The following is a 16,514-nucleotide window of genomic DNA, read 5'->3' as shown; positions in this document are numbered from 1 at the left end:
CTGAGGACTAGACAGATTGTGACTTGCCCAAGGTCACATAGGTAATAAGCAGCAAAGCTGAGATTTTCTGATGACATCCTTTACAGAATTTCTCCTCCATAATTCCTTCTGTTGTACCCTGCTCACACCTACTGTGTGTTTATTCCCCTTTGGGTGACCTGCAACTTCAGTTCTTTGGAAACTTTGGTAATGCATCATTCACTGGAAGTATATTGATGTTAAAAAAAGGTGAACCTCTGTATTAGAGGCCTATTAAAAAATACAAACTTCACATTTCTTGCTGACAATCCAGTTGGTCTTCCCTTCCTGTTCAATTCTGGGTCCAATTGTGCTTATTTATAATATGCTGATAGGTGAACTTTACAGGTTTTCTCTCATATAGTAGTCTGAACTTTGGATTAATTAATGATGGGTCTATTAAGAATGGAGAAGAAAGAGTTCTAATGTCAACCATACCACATGATATGGACTTAACATATTGTGTGAATAGTCACGATATTTACTCAATATACTTGAACTCTTCTAATCAATGAAAATATGATTACATATAAAACACATCTTGCTTTCATTTATAAACCCTGGGGATATTATAAAATAACTCACATATTTGAGTTATTTGTATTTGAAAATTTATGAAATAGAGACAAAGTGACTAGTCCATGACCATACATCTGGTAAGTGGCAGAAATAAAATTTAATTCATGTTTTTCCTAGCAACAAATTGAACATTACTTCCACATTACCATGCTGACTCTATTAATTAATTCCAATTAATGTTGGACAGTATTTCATTATACAGGGAGGGGGAAGCCCACAGAGAAGGATAGATCTCTTCTTTTTGCTTCTTCAGTTGTGTCCAACTTTTCATGACCCCATGGACTCTATTAGTCCATAGGGATTTCTTGGCAGGGATATTGGAGTGATTTGCCATTTCCCTCTCCAGTAGGTCCTTTATCAAGCAGTCAGAGGTTAAATGTTCCCAGGTCACGCAGCTAGGAAGTATCTGAGGCTGGATTTGAACTCAGATCATTCTGACTCCAGGCCCTGTGCTCTATCCACTGGACCACCAGGTATCTCTTAAATGCTCTCCAGAGCACTTACTGTATTCAAATTAACTGGACAGTAGATTTAAATGAAGACAGCTCACCCCTAAGGTCCTGATTCACATTTTTTTTTTTGAATTTAAACAGCAATACAATTCCCATCCTTCTTTTATTAAATAGCTTAATTGTTTTGAAATCTAATTTCTGTCTTCTCTGTTTGATTTTGTGAAAAAATATCTTGTGACATTAAGGCACCTATTATGACTTACTAGAATTTTACAAACCAATGTTATATTTTGGGACTTGTCTACAAGATCTCAGATTCCATAACTGACTTTAAAGATGAGGTTGAAAATGGTCCTAAATTGGTGGGGCAACTGGAAGTGGGTATAGTAGGGTGAGGATGTCCAGAAGATTTGATTTCTATGGTGAAGGCACAGCTTATATAGGTAGCATCACTAATGTTCTCCTCTGTTGCTTCAACATAAAACTGGCTGGGTTCCAAAGGCTTTGCCAGTAGATCCATACCATGAATCTTAGTAGGACTTGGTCACTCCTACCAAGCTGGAAACACTGGGAGTATGAGCTGGATGATAGATTGTGTGTCATCTGAATTATGCATCACTTAGCTAAACACAAAGAAACTTATCAAAAGAATGGTGATCAGAGGTGATGACAATCACAGAAAGTCATGAATAAAGTGTGGAAGGTGGCCCCACATGTCCCAGTGAAAGTACTACTCACCATGATGAAATCCTGGAGCCTTAACTAATTGTCAGAATGAAACATTGTTCCTAAGAGGAAAACATCCACTTTAGGGACAATGCAATTTTCTTGTAGAAGACTCTTAATAACTTTTATGTTTGAAAAATTTTAAGAATTTCAAAGCACTTTTTTCACAACAAATGAGGCAGTATTACTCCCATTTTATAGATGAGAAAGTGTGGCTCAAAAACCTGGGATGGCTTGCCTAATTTCATAGTTAGTAAATGCTAAAAATTGGACATAAACCCATATCTCCTAATGACTCATTTCCATTTACTGTCTGCTCCGTTGAATTAGGCACAATACTAAAAAAGCCTAAGGAGGTGGTGGCTAATGCACTCATAATTTTAGAAAACTCCAAAATTATTTGCTAAGGGGTGGAGACTCCATTTGAAAAGATTTCATTGGATTCATTGGAAAGCAAAGTGATGAAAAGCTTCTGAAAGGCAGGATAGAAAAACAGATGGAATTACTGCTTATAATACATTTTTCACCAGGACTGAGTGTTAAATGACCACCATGTTGAGATGAATGGCTGCAGTCAAGACTACTTAATATGAAGAATGACCCCTGAGATTTTTACAACTGGGGCTTCAGTCAAGGTAAGTGAAGGAGTAACTAAAGTTCCAACTAATATATGAACGGGGATCATGTGATCATAGAGTTGGAAGGGATCTCATAGACCATATTCTCCAACTCCTACGAGTATTTATCAAATCATTAAACAGGAATTTAGGCAGATTTTTTTCTGAACCCTTAATATAAAGCAAAAGATTGAAAATATTTCAGACCTTCACTATGTCCTCATCTCTTCTCTTCATAAGATACATACTAGAATGTCAGATTATGTAGCAGTCTATGGGAACTTGTGCTCGTGTGGAATAAAAATATGTTAAATCTTCAAATGCTCAATCATTCATGGAGCTTGTCCTTAGTACACTAGAGCAGTGCATGGCATTTCAAGTTCTCATAACTCTTACTCACAACACTTCCACTGGCATCCTCTTACACTTGCTTTTCTTGAAGCCCAGATCTACAAATATGTAGATTCTTGGGGGCACCACCATCTCACATAACAATATGCAACCATTCAGAAACCTTCTGCAGTCTCAACTTGGCCCACAAAGACAGAGCTTCTTCAATCTGGGTCACATCAGCAAAGGGAGCTGTATTTAGAATGCCCAAGCACCTCATGGCATGAGCATGACGCCATTTTGCAAAGGGCCTCTGGAAGGCCTCAGGTGTTCAGTAGGTGTACTGCCCACAGATCTCACAGTTATAGATGATACTGAGGCCGTGTAACTTATACAGCCGGTAGGGAATGGTTTTGCTATCCCAACCAAGGAGTAGGTTTCTGGGGTTGTAGATAATCTGTTCTCTTCATTTTTACTTTCACTCTCATTTATTTCCTCTTTCTTTTCCTCCTCTCTTTTCTCTTTTGTCCCTATCTGTTTGTGTTGCACATTTTCATGTGAGATGATGGTGCTCCTCAAGAATCTACATATTTATAGATCCGGGCTTCAAGAAAAACAATGTCTTTATTTCTCTCCATGTCCCTCTTGGTTCCTTTTCATTTGGGTTTCTTAGTAAAGAGAGGAGTCATGAGATTCCAGGGACTTGCTTTCATGCTCAGCCTCTGGACTCTCTCTTGCGGTGTTTCACCACGTTAGCCCTAAAAGCCACTAGTACAAATTTGAGTCCGTCCAGGGCCAAGAAGGCCAACTTCCCCCAGGAGGAAAATGTAGAGAGGTCAAGATGGGTTCCAGTGTGGGTCAGTGAGCTGCTTGTCCCTTTTGGCCAGCCTGGCAAGGTACTATTGTCCCATTTCTTTTCAAATTCATTCTGAATCTTCCCCAACAGCTCATTCTGGTCTTGTAGGGGCCTTACCCTGTCCATGCAGACTTTCAGGTACTCAAGCAATGTCTCCAGGTATCTCTTGTGTTCTGTACTCTTCCTTTTCCTGAGAATATCAAATAATTAATCAAAGATAGATGGGTGTATGATATAATCCAGTTTTCAGTACATTCAAATTAATATACTCAAGGTAATAGTCCTGAAGGTCCAGGTAAAGGCCGTAACTTTCTTCAGTTATGAATTTCACCAAGTTTTGTCCTTCTTTACTAGGATCTGCTTTGGCTTTCAGAAACTCTTCAAATTCCACTGACATTGATGCACACATCTCATTTAGTGCTTTTAATCCACTTGAGGCTATGGTAGACTTTGGCAAATTCATTAAGTCCTGAAATAGTCCTGAGTTCTTCCTTTCTTAACCCATCCTGGTCATCACAAAAACCTTGCAGGTTCCCACTGAATTCCATATAGCTGTCCTGCAGAGCCCACATAGGATGGTCCAAGTTGATCTGATCCCAGGGCATGGACGTCTTAATGAGCTTTTCGTTGGCCATCATGTCCATGAACTGCGCCATCTTCTCTGAGCTACCACCAACTCATGCCAGCAGCTGCCATGATCAGAAGCTGCCACCACCATGATGCAGCTCAGGGAGGTCAGCCTTCTGTGCTTTACCCCTGGGACACCAAGGCTCAGCCCCAAAGTGCCACCCTTGCAGGAAGGCCTTATTATTACTGTTATTTGTTAAATAGGAAAGTTGGCAGCAAGGAAGGAAATAAGCATTTACTAAGCATGTGCCAGGGACTGTGCTAAGCACTCATACAAATATTATCTCAATTAATCTTCAGGACAACCCTTTGAAATAAGGGTTATTATTATCCCCATTTTGCAGACGAGGAAACTGAGGTAGGCAGAGATTAACTGGCTTGCCCAGGGCCACAGTTCTAGTAAGCTAGGTCGGATTTGATCTTAGGGCTTCCTGACTCCAGACCCAGCTGTATATATCACTTGAAGATTTTCAAAGTGCTTTACAGTATTGTCTCATTTTCACCTCTCAACAACCCTAGGAGTCAGGGGCTGTTGGCATCTCTGTTATACAGATGAGAAAACTGATTTGCCTTTGATCCCCCAGGTAGGGTCTGAGGTAGGAGCTGAACTCAGGTCTTCCTAACTCCCTATCGAGCACCCTCCTGTGATGCTTTGCTGCCTCTAAGTCATCTCAGTATTTTATAGAATCCTGGGATTTAGATCTGCAAGGAAACTGCAGCTCAGACAAGGGAAATGACTTGGCCAGAGCCTCATAAGCAGAAAGCGTCTGAGCCTGTTCTTGGTGTGTCTGTGTCCTGAGCTGCCCCCTTACAAGGAGTGGTCAGCCTGGGCATAGAACAACAGGAGACAGGAATGGCCTGGGTGAGGGTGGGGGGAGGTAGGCCAAGGCAGAGAGAGCTGTACACTTTGTCCTGGGGAACAGAGGCCTGTTGTTATGCCAGAGGCCATGGCAAGAGCATCTTAAACAGCCTGCCAAGGCCTCCTCTCCACAGGAGTGAGGTAGTGACTCCCCAGAAGCAAGCCTCAGGGCTGCCTGCTGGCAGAGAACTTGTAAGGAGACAAAAACTCCTCCTCTCCATTTTTTGGCTTGTTTTTCTCTTAGTTAGCTGGGGCATCTGACTTCATTTAATTTTTTTTTTTTTTTTGGTAAAACATTCTGCCTCCTTGTTCCCAAGATGCCCCTTACCACCAGCACCCTGTCCTGTTGGTATGAGCCATGGGATGGAGAGGGCAGATCTATAGGCAGGGGAATAGGAAGGGTTCTTTAGAAGGTCCTAGGATTAAAGAGTTAGGGGGACCTTTGAGCTCTTCTAGACCAAAAATTCCTTATTGTTTTTGTGTCCCAGACCCCTTTATTGGTCTGTCTAAGCCTATAGACACTCCTCAGAAAAATGTCTTTAAACACCTAACACAAATTATGTAGTGTTACAAAGGAAACTGGTTATATTGGAATATAGTCATACAAATATTTCTAAAACAACCTCACAGACACCAGTCTAAGAACCTAGACAAACTCCCTCATTTTACAAACTTAAGAACCCCTGTTCTAGTGACTTGTTGAAGGTCACACAGCTAGCAGAGCCCCCCTACCTCCTCTGACACCAAATCCAGAACTCTGTGCTCAGCTCTTGCATGGTGTGACTGGAGAAACTCCACTCTGTGACAACGAAGGGAGAATGTGACCTGACTTTGATCTCACATTCTACTACTTGAATAGCTGGGTGACCTTGTACAGATCATTTAACTTTTCTGAACCCCAGATTAATCAGCTGTAAAATGAAGAATTTGGACTATACACCCTCTAAGGTCCTCTCTAGGAAGGACCCCTCCTCTCCTCCCCCAGTTGAAAACATCTCTTCTAGTCACTTTGACAAAATATGTAACATTTAAGAGAACTCTTTACTAAGAAGTGAATATCCTTAGGTTGAGGAATACCTTCTGGACAAGAAAAAAGACTGGCAAGGTTGAGAACAGGTCATTATAGGAGGGGTAGAGAGCATTGAATAGCGGTGGAGTAGATGGGAGTGATATTCATGGGTGTCTCTGAGAATCTGGGTTGTGCCTTATGTTTCTGGCAAGGTCTCAGCACCATCTAGTGTGGCCCTACCTCCACCTCTACTCCCAAAGGGATGCAAACCCCCTCAAAGGAAGATATTGTTTCTTCTTTGTGATTGTATTTTCCCACTCAACACTGTGCCTGACATGTTAGTGAGCTTTATGTGGGATTTTGTTTTGGCCTGAACATGTGACTTCATGAGTATAGAGAACCCCTTTACCAATCTACATCTGCAACAACTTGAAATCTTACAGAGTTGCCTGAGACACAGAGAAGTTAAATGACTTGCCCAGAGGTGAGACTTGAATCTAGGTCTTTGCTACACGGAGGTCATTCTCTTTCCATTACCCTGCACCTCTTCTCAGTCTAGCACTTAGTGAATGGTTGACCAATGCTTTGAATGGAGAGCAAGGGATGGCATAACTATAACATCAGATCCAACGAACGCTTTTTGTCTTTATTTTACAGATGGGAAAGCTAAGGTTCAGAATCTTGCCCAATTAAGTACGAAGGCTGGAACTAAAAGCCAGTTCTTCTATTCCCAGTCCACAGTTCTTTTCACCATACCAGTTTGCCATAACAATCGTGTTGTGACATAGGGAGATACGGAAGTTGCAAACCATCTTTTTAGTACATACAGTGCTGAAGCTCAGGGAGGTGAACTTGCCCAAGGTCACATAATCAGTGATAGAACCAGGACTGTGACTCCAGACCTTGACTGAACACTAGGTAGTGTTGCTTTCCTTACCTGTCCCCAATGAGGAGCCCCAATATACTCTTTCCTTTCTTATTCTGTGACTGTGCCCATTTTCTGGCAGAGAAGCAGCTTATCTCTGCAACCTCCCTTCTTCTCTTCTTTCCTCTAAGTAAAATCATAGCTAGTACAGGTGCTCCATTTTTTTTAAAGAACAATCTATATTCTTCAAATATTCTCAACTTATCCATGTTCCCTCCCATGTTACAGCCTTCGCCTTAGGAGAAGCAGCTGATTCACCATTTTTTCTCTTCCTTTTATAACTCACGTCCTGCTGAATCAAACTGGAATGGGTTTCCCACATTTCACAAGTTTTCCACTTTTTAGATTGCTCTTGTCCATCACTCTCTCATCTGAAAACTAGCTGTGAATTGTCCTTCATTCACAGAAACGCTTTTCATTCACAAGCTCCCAGGTGAACCCGCTGGGGTGATAGTTTTTATCTGGGCATCGATATTTGCTTAGCCACGGTGTCAGGAAGAAACAGAGTGGGAATAATAGGGACCAAGACATCAGAAAGAGACCACAGTCAAAAGAATGATGTGTGAATCCCAGACCACTGATCTTAGAAGATAGTAATGAACAGGTTGGTCCTGAGGGGAGATAGTGATGGCCAAAGACTTGTTTTTAGTGAACCTAGTCTTCCTTCTTTTTTTCTTTCCTTCTAATATCAAAGAATCATAGATCTAGGTTGGAATAAATCTTAGAATTCATTTAGTCTAATCCTTTCATTTTACAGATGAGAAAATTGAGACCCTCAAGGGTTAAGTCACACAAGTAATAAGTGGTGAGCTGGGATTCAAACCTGTCTTCTGACTCCAGATTTAGTGCTCTTTTTCTTATACCTCCTATGTTACGTGAACCAGAAGCAGCATAAGTTGGAAGCTGACCATTCCTTTCATCTCTCATCCCAACTAGATTCTAACTTCTGGATGGAGGAGTAAACCAGACTCTATTGAGTTCCTATTAAGTAGGGACTTCAAAAGCCCTGAGGGATGGAAGAAGGATTTGAGAAAATCAAACCTTGGCTGATCAGACCCTGACTAATGGTGAGGTTGGTGTTAGTTCAATTGTAGCAGAGAGAAATGAGGCCATATTCTTTCTCGATGGTATCAGCTGATGGTTCTGGCAAAGAAGGTGACAGAGTCCATCAAGAAACATGTCACCCCTGCCTACTATGAAAGGGCTGGCTCCTTCCATGAAGCAATGAAAAATGAACTTGTTGTTTATCAGCAGAGTCAAGGAATTATTTATTTTTACCACCTCCTGTAGTGAGCCCAGTCATTTCAAAATGAAGGCAAGGCTTCCTCGGCCAAAGTGAAAAGAAGGAGAGAGAGCCTACTTGGCCTCCTAAGGGCCATAAAGAATATTAATTTCCCGCTGCATCTAGAGGACAGGTTGGGGTTTGGGAAGATCATGGCATGGGATGACTCACCATGATGGATAACAGTTTAAAATATTTTAACAAGGTATAAAAAAGACTCCACGGATTTCACTGACTACAAAAACATGCCAAACTCTTTAGCCTTGGATTTAAGGCTACAGGCTGGCCTCAACTCACCTTAAAAAGAAAAGTTTTATTAATGTTTAAAAACAAACAAACAAAAACCTTTGGAATAACTTACCTCACTTTTTCCCCATCACACAGGTGTATTCTGCCATGGAATTCTTCCTGGTAACAGGGAAATGTGACAGCTAGGTAGTGCAGTGGATAGAGTGCCAAGTGTGGAGTCAGAAAGACCTGAGTTCAAAAGCAACTTCAGATACATACTAGCTGTGTGACCCTGGGCATCTCCCTTAGCCCTGTTGGCCTCAGTTTTCTCATCTGTAAAATGATCTGGAGAAGGAAATGGCAAACCACTCCAGTATTTTTACCAAGAAAACCCCAAATGGGGTTGTAAAGAATTGGACACAATGGAAAAACTGAACAATTTCCAACGAGGAAATTCAGTTAAGCAAAACACCAACTATGTCTTAAAGATATGTGCATCATTCCATAATAGTCGTCCACGACCACTTTGTATGGGAAGGTGGTTTCACCAACATTCTTCTGGAGTCGATTGGTCATTTTGTGGGTCTGAGTTCTGCTCTCTTTTAGTGGTGTTTTTCTTTCCATCATTGCTTCAATCTACCTTTTCAACCTTACATCCTACTGCTCCCCTATGGGAACTCTTTTCCTTTTGTATATATCTCAAAATTCCTTCTTTGGTGTTCTGTTCCTCCCTTACCCCTTCCAGACTCATACCCATAGTAAATGATTGAAAGAACAAATAAAAAAGCATGTGGTAAGTGCTTACTATGTGAGAAGCATTGTGTTCACAAGCAAGTCAGTCCCTGCTTTCAAGGCATTTGTATTCTAAATGGAGAGACAGCATAGTCTCCCACAGTGGACTTTAGAGATTCTTTTTTCATCCTAGCTAGAAAATGTACTTTCTCTTCTTTGACTGTGCTACTTACTTGGAAGTGCTTAACAATAATAATAATAAAAAAATAATAACAGTATATGGTAATGTTCCTCCATTAAAGTCCTATTAACATGCCTTGTCATGGTATGGAGGTGGTGTGAGTTCTTGAAGGCTGTGCCTTGTCATTATACCACACTATCTCTCATTGTAGCAGCTGTGTCTTATGAATCTCTGAATCTCCCACAAACACTTAGTATCATGCCTTGCTCATGCTAGGTGGCCTTGTGCTTTCACATTAGGCCAGGCTTGGTAATAGAACTGGATTAAGTGGGGAAACTTAGTTCGAACTGCTTGTAATCAGAGGAAGTAATTCAGGGTTAGTGAAAGGGACTGAACTGGTGGCAGTGATCCATAGAAAGACCTTGCTTATTTAGGGCAAATACGTTGAATGATCTAGTCCCAAGACGTCTCTTACTGTAAAGCAAACTAGCTGAAAATTGGAATGGTCAATGCCATTCCAAGGAATTAGGGAAATTTTCTGGTAGATTGGGTAAATTGAGTAGAGGTATGAAGAACCATGAATTAGAATTAATGCACTTGGGGTCAAAAGTCAACTGTGCTTGGACTCTAAACAAGGAACATACACTACTCAGTTACTCTGGGCTTTCTCTAGAATGCCAATTCAAAGTTTTTGTGTGTTACAAAATCAGGGAAACTGAGGGAGTGTGTTGGGGAGATGGGGAACTGTAGGTGTGTGTGTATTTTGGGAGTTGGGGGGGGAGAGGAAATAAGGAGGAATCAGGGCCTTTTTGCTACTCCTTTTAATTTGACTTGGGTACTATGAGTGAAGTGAATTGTTGACCAGACAGACAGTAACACACACAGGTAAGCTCTGGTGGCAGATCAGGGGAATCCAGTGTTTATGGATGGTTTGGTTGTGTGTCTATTCAAAAGTCTAGTGTGTCAGGACACACTACAAGAGGCCTGAGGTTTTAGGTGTATAGTATACCAAAGGACAAGATAACGTTAGTGACAGTCCTAAATGTTATTTTGAGAGGTAGCCACGTAGAGTGGATGATTGCCCATCTCCTTACCCCACTCTGGAATTCCTCTCCTCCCTCTTCTCTGCCTAAATCAAGGCTCAACTCTATCCTCATATGCTTAGTTGGCTGCATGAATTAAAGAATGGATCTTCTAAAAAGCATTTATTCAGTACCATGTGCAAAGCTCTGTGCTGTGATGAGTGGAGAGGGTACAAAAAAGGAAAGTAAGATAGTCCTTGCTCTCCAAGAGTTCCCATTCTAATGGGGGGAAGTACCAAACTGAAAGTTAGGAAGACCTGGCTTTGACTCTGCCTCAGACACTAGCTGTGATTCTGGGCAATGACTTTAACTTCTTTGGAACTCGGTTCCCTCATTTTTAAAATGATATGGTGGAAACTGGTGGCCTCTCAGGTCCCTTTCAAGTCTAAATTTATTATCCTGTGATCTTTGGAGCCCTCCCCTACGGGAGCCTTGGTCGGAAGGGCTGGGGTAGGTGGTGGTGGAAGATGGGACTATGTCAGGAGTCGTGGGACGCTTACAATGGAAATACCACTATCGCCGTCATCAGGCATTGATTAAATGGCGATTGCCTGAGAAACCTGCTAGAGACTGTCTGGGAACACCTGGGTCCCATTCCTCAGGCTCAGCTAATATGGTAAAGTAAATTCAGCAAACTGGGAGCAATGAAATCTCTGCAAGTCAAAGCACCCAAATTGTGAATTACTCTTTTGGGTAGGGAGTGTGTGTGTGTGTGTGTGTGTGTGTGTGTGTGTGTGTGGACTATTACAAACAGACAAACTTTGAATAGTGTTTGTATCATATCAATGAAGATGTGACCCAAATAAACAAAAACAGATTTGTTTTTCTGGAACTTTTTTTTTAGGCAAGACAATTGGGGTTCAGTCACGTGCTCAGGGTCACACTCGTGGCAAGCATCAAGTGTCTGAGGCCAGATCTGAACTCAAGTCCTCCTGACTCCAGGGTTGCTGCTCTATCCACTGTACCACCCAACTACCCAAGAATCCTTTTTTAATATGAAACAAAAAATGAAATATATTTAACTATATATATTAAACATATTTGACTATATATAATTATATCCCCATCTCTTCTCATCATGAGACACATGCTAGAATGTTAGATCATATAGTAGAGTCTTTGGGAACATATGCTTATGTGGAACAGAAATATGTCAAATTCTAGAATGCTCAACCAGTCATGGAGCTTGTCCTCAAGACCCTAGAGCAGTCTGTGGCACATCAAGTCCTCATACATCTTCTTATTCATCACATTTCCATTGGCATTCTTGTACTCTACTGCAATGTCAGGCTGCCACCATTCAGAAGCCTTCTGCAGTTTCAGCTTGGCCCAAAAAGAAAGAGCATCTTCTGGGGCAGAACAGCCAAGTGAGCTGTATTTGGAATGCCCAAGCACCTCATCTGCAAAGAGCTTCTGGAAGGCCTCAAGTGTTCAATAGGTGTACTTCCCACAGATCTCAGTGATAGCTGATATTGAGGCCAAGTAGCTTATACAGGCAGTGGAGAATGGTTTTGCCATCCCAACCCAGGGGCAGGTTTTGGGGGTTATAGATAATCTATTCTCTTCACTGTCAATCTCACTTATTTGATCTTCCTCTTCTTTCCTCTTCTGTCCCTGTCTGTTTGTGTTGCACATTTTCACATGAGACGGTGGTGCTCCCCAAGAATGTATACATTGGTGGATCTGGGCTTTAAAGAAAGCAGTATTTTTATTTTTCGTAGTGTTTCTCTTGGTTCTCTTTGATTTGGTATCCTTAGCAAGCAGAGGAGTCAGGTGATTCCAGGAGCTTCCCTTTAATGCTGAATAGTGTATAGGTTCCACTGTCCCAACATATTTCACTCCTAAAGCCAAAAGTGCAGATTTTAGTCTGTCCAGGCCCAAGGAGGCCACCTTCTCCCAGCAGGAAAATGCAGCGAGGTCAAGATGGGTCCCAGTGTGGGTCAGTGAGCTGCTTGTCCCTTCTGGCCAGCCTAGCAAGGTACCATCGTTCCACTTCTCAAACTCATTCTGAATCTTCCCCAACAGCTCATTCTGGTCTTGTAGGGGATTTACCCTGTCCCTGAAGTTCTGGAGGTGTTCTAGCAGTATCTCCAGGTACCTCTTATACTCTGCACTCTTCCTTTCCTTGAGCATATCAAATATCTGGGCAAGGATAGATGAGTACATGGTACCATCCAGTTTCTCAGATACTTTCAAGTTAATATACTTAAGGGAACAGTCATGAAGGTTCAGGTAAAGGTCATATCCCTCCTCATCTGTGGGCTCCACCAAGGGTTGTGCCTTTTCAGAGGATCTGCTTTGGATTTTAGGAGCTCTTCAAATTCCAGTGACATTGGCACATACATCTCTTTTGGGTGTTTCCACAGGAATTCTTTTTATCCATTTGGGTCTATGGTAGACTTCTGCAAATTCATTAAGTCCTGAGCTCTTCTTTTCTTAACCCATCCTGGTCATCACACAAACCTTTCAACTTCTCACTGACTTCCATATATCTGGCCTGCACAGCAAGCAAACGATGGTCTGAGTTAATCGGATCCTGGAACGTGGACACCTTAAGGAGCATTTCCTGGACTGTGATGTCCATGAGCTACTCCTTCTCTCCAAAGTAGCCCCTCTGGGGCTCAAAGGTCATCTCCATGTACTCTACACCACTTGCACCTCACACTGGAAGTTGTAGTCACTGCTAGAAGTTGCTGCCACCACCAGTGAAGGTCAGGGCACTTAGGCTCCTGTGCCTCACCCCCAGGACACCACGGTTCTGCCCTAAGGTTCCACATGTGCTGGAAGTCCTTTTTTTTAAAATAGAAAAATTGTCAAGAAGGAAAGAAGGAAACAGGCATTTAGTAATCATATATTATGTCCCAGGGACTATGCTAAGCACTCAAACAAATACTATCTCATTTAACCCTCATGACAATGCTGGGAGGCAGATGTCATTATTATCCTCATTTTGGAGAGAAGGAAAACGAAGCAGGCAGAAGTTATTATTCCTGTTTTGTGGAAGAGGAAACTGAGGCAGGCAGAGGTTAAGTGACTTGCCCAGGGTCACAGTGCTAATAACTGAGGTCAAATTTGGCCTCAGGGCTTCCTGACTCCAGACCCAACTGTATATATCACTCTAAGGTTTTTGAAGTGCTTTACAGTATTGTCTTATTTTCACCTCTCAACAACCCTAGGAGTCAGGGGCTGTTGGCATCTCTGTTTTACAGATGAGAAAAATGATTTGCCTTTGATCACCCAGGTAGTGTCTGAGGTAGGAGTTGAACTCAGGTCTTCCTAACTCCCTATCGAGCACCCTCCTGTGATGCTTTGCTGCCTCTAAGTCATCTCAGTATTTTATAGAATCCTGGGATTTAGATCTGCAAGGTGACTGCAGCTCAGACAAAGGAAATGACTTGGCCAGAGTCTCATAAGCAGAAAGCGTCTGAGCCTGTTCTTGGTGTGTCTGTGTCCTGAGCTGCCCCCTTACAAGGAGTGGTCAGCCTGGGCATAGAACAACAGGAGACAGGAATGGCCTGGGTGAGGGTGGGGGGAGGTAGGCCAAGGCAGAGAGAGCTGTACACTTTGTCCTGGGGAACAGAGGCCTGTTGTTATGCCAGAGGCCATGGCAAGAGCATCTTAAACAGCCTGCCAAGGCCTCCTCTCCACAGGAGTGAGGTAGTGACTCCCCAGAAGCAAGCCTCAGGGCTGCCTGCTGGCAGAGAACTTGTAAGGAGACAAAAACTCTCCCTCTCCATTTTTTGGTTTGTTTTTCTCATAGTTAGCTGTGGCATCTGACCTCATTTCATTTTTTTTTTTTTATTGATAAAGCCTCCTTGCTCCCAAGATGCCCCTTACCACCAGGACCCTGCCCTGTTGGTATGACCCATGGTATGGAGAGAGTAGATCTATAAGCAGGGGGAATAGGAAGGGTCTACTAGAGGTCACTAGGCCTAAAGAGTCAGAAGGACCTCTGAGCAGTTTTAGACCAAAAATTCCTTATTGTTTCTGTGTTCTGGACCACTTTGCCAGTCTGGCTAAGCCTATGGATCCTCCTCAGAAGAATGCCTTTAAACGCCTAACATAAAATATACAGTGTTACAAAGGAAACCAGTTATATTGGAATATAGTCATAAAGTATTTCTAAAGCAACCTCACAGACACCAGGCCAAGAACCCATGTTCTAGACAAACTCCCTTATTTTACAAATGTAAGTACCCCTGTACTAGTGATTTGTCCAAGGTCACACAGCTAGCAGAGCCTCCTTACCTCTTCTGACACCAAATCCAGCACTGTGCACTCAACCCCAGTGTTCCTTGCATAGTGTGACTGGAGAAACTCCATTCTGTGCCAGTGTATCAAGCACATGGTCTGGCCTTGATCTCACATTCTGCTCCTTGAGTAGCTGTATGACCTTGTGCAGATCATTTAACTTTTCTGAGCTGCAAATTAGTCAGCTACGAAATGAAGAGTTTGGACTATACACCCTCTAAGGTTTTCCCTAGGAAGGATCGCTCCTCTCCTCCCCCAGTTAAAAACATCTCTTCCATTTGCTTTGACAAAATATCTAATTTTTTTTAGCATTTTAGAAAATTCTATACTCAGAAGTAAATATCCTTAGGTTGAGGAATACCTTCTGGACAAGAAAGAAGCCTGGCAAGGCTGAGAGGAACAGGTCTTACAGGAAGGGAAGAGGGCATTGAATAGATAGGGGTGGTGGAACCAAGGCTTGTTTTCTTTCTGGTTTTATTATTTTTTGTCTCCAGTTGGTTCTTGGTGATATTATAGGTTCATCTTTCTCATGTTTTCCATTTTATATTAAGGAGAATATCCATTCATAACTTGAAGAAGTCCCATTAAGGATTCTGTGCTTTTTTTCTGCCTATTACTGAAAGATCTTTTAAAATGAGATAATGGATAATAGAGTGCAGCGCCAGAGACAGGAAGATCAAAGTTAAAATCTGGCCTCAGACGCTTACTAGCCGTGCGACTCTGGGCAAGTTACTTAACCCTGACTTTCTATTTTAGTTTCCTCAGTTTTAAAATGAAGAGTTGTTGTAAGGCTCAAGGTAGGTAACATTTGCAAAAAGGGCTGAGTATCGTATCTGGCACATAGTAGGCAATGAACAAATTCTTATTTCCTTTTTTAAAATTCTATATTCCTCAAAGGAAAGTGCTAAGTAAGTTCTGAATGCATAACCAACATCAGGGCCCAAACAAAAACCCCCATTGAAGTTCCCTTCTAAGACAGAAAAGTAGTGTGAGGTTGTGGAAACAACAGTGGACATGGAGACAGATGATCTGGTTTTGCATCTTGCCTCTAATGGCTCTGTGATCCTGGGCAACCAAAATTTGTTGAGCACTTCTGATGTGCTAGGCACTGGAGATACACAATATGGATACAAAAAAGGACAGATGAAATAATCCCTGCCGTAAAGGACCTTATATTCTCTCAAGTAAGACAACATGTATGATACAGACATATTTTTGTTGGATGGGGATGCGTGAACAGTTGGGGAGGTCAAGAAAAACCTTATGTTGGTGGTGGCATTTGATCAAAGTTGTAAGGGAAAATGGGGTTTTAAGAGGCAGAAGTGAAGAGACAGAGCATTCCATTCAGGGAGACAGCCGGTAATTGAAGCTGGAATGTCCTGGGGGAGAAGGAGAAAGATCAGTGTGGTTGAACCAAAGAGCACACAAAGGAAAGTAATGTATGGAGTATAATAAAATGGGAAAGGTAGTGTGGAACAAAGTTCTTAAGGGCATCAAATGCAAAATAGAGGAATTTGTATTCTACTCCATAGTTAATAGAGAGTTACTAGTGTTTACTGAGCGGGAACAGGACATGGTCAGATCTATGCTTTAGGATAGCTCTGGAAGCTGTATGGAGGGTAGACTGGAGAAGGAAGAAATTATAAGTATGGAGATCAGATGGGAGGATATTAGAGCCCAGGTGAGAGATAGACTGAAAGGTTCAGAAGGAAATTTGTATAATGACATCCTTGGAAATGGTTTAGATGAAATGAGAATTG

At 42.0% G+C, this 16,514-nt stretch overlaps 2 pseudogenes; both read right to left on the bottom strand.

Moving 5' to 3' along the window:
• Positions 1-2,747: 2,747 nt before the first annotated feature.
• Positions 2,748-4,234, bottom strand: LOC140500117 (splicing factor 3A subunit 3-like; annotated as a pseudogene).
• Positions 4,235-11,703: 7,469 nt separating this feature from the next.
• Positions 11,704-13,141, bottom strand: LOC140500066 (splicing factor 3A subunit 3 pseudogene; annotated as a pseudogene).
• Positions 13,142-16,514: the final 3,373 nt, after the last annotated feature.

Source organism: Notamacropus eugenii, chromosome 1 (assembly GCF_028372415.1).
Source record: "Notamacropus eugenii isolate mMacEug1 chromosome 1, mMacEug1.pri_v2, whole genome shotgun sequence".
NCBI lineage: Eukaryota > Metazoa > Chordata > Mammalia > Diprotodontia > Macropodidae > Notamacropus > Notamacropus eugenii.
The sequence above is the reverse complement of the archived record's forward strand: the minus strand, read 5'-3'. Positions and strand labels throughout refer to the sequence as shown.